Source organism: Salvelinus fontinalis, chromosome 1, assembly GCF_029448725.1.
Source record: "Salvelinus fontinalis isolate EN_2023a chromosome 1, ASM2944872v1, whole genome shotgun sequence".
In the NCBI taxonomy this organism is placed as follows: Eukaryota; Metazoa; Chordata; class Actinopteri; order Salmoniformes; family Salmonidae; genus Salvelinus; species Salvelinus fontinalis.
Window position 1 is genome coordinate 43,183,522 of NC_074665.1, and position 5,236 is coordinate 43,188,757.

The 5,236-nt window shown below is 50.4% G+C and overlaps 1 pseudogene; it reads right to left on the bottom strand.

Moving 5' to 3' along the window:
- Positions 1–1,145: 1,145 nt before the first annotated feature.
- Positions 1,146–4,990, bottom strand: LOC129857443 (zinc finger protein 816-like; annotated as a pseudogene).
- Positions 4,991–5,236: the final 246 nt, after the last annotated feature.

The following is a 5,236-nucleotide window of genomic DNA, read 5'->3' on the forward strand; positions in this document are numbered from 1 at the left end:
ACCACACAGCAAAGGTCCCTGACCTCCTCCCTCTAGGCTGTCTCATCGTCGTCGGTGATCAGGTCAACCACCGTTGTGTTGTAAGCAAATTTACTGATGGTGTTGGAGTCGTGCGCGGCCACGCAGTCGTGGGTAAACAGGGAGTACAGAAGGGGACTAAGCACGCACTCCTAAAGGGGCCCACGTGTTGAGGGTCAGTGTGGCGGATGTGATGTTGCCTACCCTCACCACCTGGGGGCGGCCTGTCAGGAAGTCCAAGATCCAGTTGCAAAGGATGGTGTTTAGTCACCAGGGTACTTAGCTTAGTGATGAGCTTTGAGGGCACTATGGTGTTGAATGCTGAGCTATAGTCAACAAACAGCATTCTCACTAGGTGTTTCTCTTGTTTTTAGCTGTGGAGACTGTGGAAAAAGCTTCCATCAGAAGGAGCACCTGGACATGCACATACGGACTTACACAGGAGACAAATAATTTAGCTGTGGTGACTGTGGAAAAAGCTTAAATCAGAAGGCAAACCTAACTCAACATATACAGAGTTTGACTTGAAAGTGTAATGTCCCACTACTGTCTTTAATATTAAAGAGGTCGGCTGCGTGTTGTGACACACCTTCAACATTGTGCCTTAATTCCAGAGAACTCATAGCCCATTGTTGTTTACCCCTTACATATTCATATCCAACCTTAAATGGGCAATCTGCAGTTGAAACAATAACAAATTGGGACCCCCGCCACTTGCTTTAATAAACAGCAGAGGGATGGGGCTAGGGAAATGTAACCTCTCAAATTTATAGACCGCACTCTTGATAAAAAGAATGAAAGTTGTGACATACACATGATCATTTAGAGCCGTCCATTGTCTGTTAACATTCCTGTTGTTTGTAAACAATAGAAAAATAAAACAAAGAACAACATGTTTATGGGTTAAGATAGGGTAAGACAAAACATTGTGCTTAGCTCATAATGCATTAATAAGTTATATCCATAAAAAAAATCAATGGATAGGTTATATGAATTGATTTGATCATGGAACAGATTCCCAGATTGCAGACTGTACCTTTAACCAAGAACAGTGACCTGAGGGGTATGTCTTCTTAATAGTCTCTTCCACCTAACACATTTTACACAAAGGGCATTTTTATGTGTTCTCATTCATTGTGAATATTCCTTCCATGAGTTCGCAGAAGTCTTTCTAGACTTGATTTTAACTTCAAGTAAGTTCCACACAAATTACATTGAAGTCCTTCCCCCTTATGAATCTTCAAATGCTCTGTCAGGCTTCCCTTCGTTACAGCGATGTGGTTTCTCCTCTGTGTGAGTTATCATATGCTTAGGAAGGCTTCCCTTGTCGCTGAAGCATTTGACACATACTTTGCACCGAAAAGGTTTCTCCCCAGTGTGAATGCTCATATGCCTTATCAGGTCTCCTTTAAAGGTTTTGTCATATTCTTTGCACTGATGGGATTTCTCCGTGTTTTGTTTCTGATACACTTTCAGACCACCTGCTGTCGTCATGCATTTTCTACACACATCACATTTAAAAGCCTCCCCTCTATGAGTACCCATATGATTTTTCAGGCTGTACTTGTAAAGGAAATGTTTGCTACATTCAGTGCAGCAATGTTTTTTCTCCTCTGTGTGAAGCTTCCTGTACTGGGTGATATGGTCCTTCTGGGTCTAACATTTCCAACATGTGTCGCACGTGTCGTCTCTCCTCATTGTGCCGATGCAGTTCCAGATTAAATGCTTTCTCAAAGCATTTTCCGCACACATCATATTTCAGATCAGGAAGCTCACCATTTTTTTTCTTTGGCTGGGTTCAGTGGTATTCTACTCTCAACTTGATCAACTTTCCCATTATCACTTTCACGTTGTCACTTTATCGATTTAGTTCAGAGGAGGGCTCAGAGTCATTGGTTGATTCTGGTGCTCTGTTGCTCTCGCCATCAGATTCTGTTTGGTTCTTCTCGGTTATGAGGTTGAAAGTGTCCCAAATAGTCTACTATGGAATCAGACTCCATCGGCCCCAGAACAGGGCTCCGTTCCTGCGAAACATCGCACAGGCACTAGTATCACGTCTTTGATAGTATTCTGTCCGCAGGACAAACGATGACTTCACTGTCACACCCTGATCTGTCTTTGTGCTTGTCTCCACCCCCCCTCCAGGTGTCGCCCATCTTCCCCATTATCCCCAATATATTGCTCCTGTTTGTTTCTAGTTCCTGTTTTCTAGTTTTCCTGGTTTTTAACATTCTGCCTGCCCTGACCCTGAGCCTGCCTGCCGTTCTGTACCTTGTCACTCCACACTGGATTATTGACCTCTGTCTGCCTTGACCCTGAGACTGCCTGCCATTCTGTAGATTTTGGACTCTGATCTGGATTACTGATCTCTGCCTGCCCTTGACCTGTCGTTTTGCCTGCCCCCTGTTCTAGTAATATACTTGTGTTATTTCGACACTGTCTGCATCTGGGTCTTCCCTAAAACGTGATTGTACGAACTGTCCATGACTGACCCAGCAGACTCGGACCAGCTCCGCAATGCCATCTCCTCCCAAGGAGCCACCATTGGAAGGCACGAGGAGTTGCTTTGTGGTCTTACGGAAGGGTTCCACACCTTGGCCGAACGCCATGACCGAGCGTTGAACACTTTGCTGGAGCAATTCCGTGGGTTGTCTGTTAGGCAGCCTACCACGACGGTAACCTCCCAGTCCCTCAGTAACCCGGCTGTTAGCAGCACTGCCTCCCCGGACACCCCGCTTTCCCGGGAACCCCACTTACCTCCCACGGAACGCGTCGATGGAAAGTCGGGCACCTGTTGGGCGTTCCTCACTCAGTGTTCCCTCATCATCAAGCTGCAGCCCTCCTCCTTCCCCTCGAACCGCTCTAAGATAGCATACCTCATCACGCTGATGTCCGGGAGGGCTCCCGCCTGGGCTACGGCAGTATGGGAACAACAGTCGAGCGTATGCTTCAGTCTGGAGGAGTTTGTGGCGGAGGTACAGAAAGTTTGGGCTGCCCGGAAGTTACTCCAGCAAGACTCCCGCAGTGTGGCAGACTATGTGATGGATTTCCGCACGTTGGCAGCTGAGAGTGCCTGGAACCCGGAAGCGCTGTTTGACATGTTCCTGCATGGAGTATCGGAGGAAGTAAAGGATGAGCTTGCAGCCCAGGAACTACCGACGAATCTTGACTCGCTCATCGCCTTGACCATTCTGATCGATGGGCGACTACGGGAACAAAGGAAGGAGATTTGATTTTACTCGCCCGCTCAAGGATTCCACCTCTCCTCTGAGGCATCCCGGAAGTCCCCGACGGCTCCATTGCCGAGTTCCCCCGAGAGTCTCCGAAGTCTGCCGATTCACCTCTTCCTGAGCCAATGCAATTAGGCAGAGCTTCTTTGTGGAGAAGAAGGACAAAACCCTGCACCTGTGCATCGACTACCGGGGCCTCAACCACATCACGGTGAAGAACCGCTACTCGCTACCACTCATCTACTCGGCCTTTGAGCCACTCCAGGGGGCCACTGTGTTCTCCAAGCTGGACCTACGGAAATTCTACCACCTGGTGCGGATACGGGAAGGGGACGAGTGGAGGGACACCTTCAACACGGCCAGCGGTCACTACAAATATCTGGTCATGCCATTTGGCCTTACCAACGCCACAGCTGTGTTCCAGGCTCTGGTTAATGATGTTCTCTGCGACATGTTGAACCGGTTCGTCATCGTCTACCTCGACAACATCCTCATCTTCTCCCGCTATGCCCAAGAACAAGTGCTCCACATCCGACAGGTTCTCCAACGCCTTCTGGAGAACCATCTTTTTGGAACGCAGAGAAGTGCGAATTCCATCACTTTCCTGGGTTACATTATCGGTGCAGGGAGTGTACAGAGATGAGAGCGGTGGTAGATTGGCCCCAGCCTACGTCCAGGGTGCAGCTGCAACATTTCCTGGGATTCGTCAACTTTTATTGCCACTTTATCCGGGGTTACAGCACCCTGGCTTTTCCCCTGTCTGCTCTCACCTCTCCCAAGGTTCCATTCACGTGGTCCCCAGCTGCTGACCCGGCGTTCCGGGATCTCAAACACCGTTTCACCACAGCTCCCATCTTGGTTCATCCTGACCCGTTACGTCAGTTCGTGGTGGAGGCCAATGCTTCGGATGTTGGAGTGGGGGGTGTCCTTTTCCAGTGTTCTGCCCTGGATCTCAAGTTACATCCCTGCACCGCCTTCTCCCATTGCCTCAACGCCACGTTGAGGAACTACGATGTGGGGAATCGTGAGCTTCTCCCTGTGAAGATGGTTTTGGAGGAGTGGAGGCATTGGCTTGAGGGGACGGAACATCCGTTCATTGTGTGGACTGATCACAAGAACCTGGAATATCTCCGCACCACTAAGCGTCTCAATTCCAGGCAAGCTAAGTGGTCCCTGCTTGTCACCCGGTTCAACTTCTCCCTCTCATACCGACCAGGATCCAAGAATGTCAAGCCGGATGCGCTGTCATGCCGATATACCCCCACAGCTACAACCCCGGAACCCGAGACCATCCTTCCCACCTCGTGCTTTGCGACGGCAATCAGCTGGGGAATAGGGAAGCAGATTCGTGAGGAGCAGCGTTCCCAGCCGAACCCCGGGGGAGACCCAGATAACCGGATGTTTGTTCCTGACATGGTCCGCTCCTCGGCCCTGGAGTGGGCCCACTGTTCCAGGCTTGCCTGCCACCCGGGCTCCCGTCGGACCCTGGCTTTTGGGCGACAACGCGTTTGGTGTCCTACCATGGTTCCTGACGTCTCCGCATTTGTCGCTGTTTCATGATCTGTGCGCAGAACAAGACTCCTCGGCATGCTCCGGCTGGTCTGCTTCAACCTCTGCCAGTCCCTCACCATCCCTGGTCTCACATATCCCTGGACTTTGTCACGGATCTCCTCCCGTCTGATGGCAACACCGCCATCCTGACAGTAGTGTACCGGTTTTCCAAAGTCGCCCACTTCATTCATCTCCCCAAGCTACCCTCTGCTAAAGAGACAGCCCAGCTCATGGTGCAGTACGTCTTCCAGATCCATGGACTCCCAGTGGACATGGTCTCCGACCGGGGTCCTCAGTTCTCGTCCCGGTTCTGGAAGGTGTTCTGCACACTCATTGGGTCGTCGGCCAGCCTGTCCTCCGGATTCCACCCCCAGTCGGAGCAAGCCAACCAAGACCTGGAGACGACTCTTTGCTGCCTGGTCTCTGCCTGAAGCCAG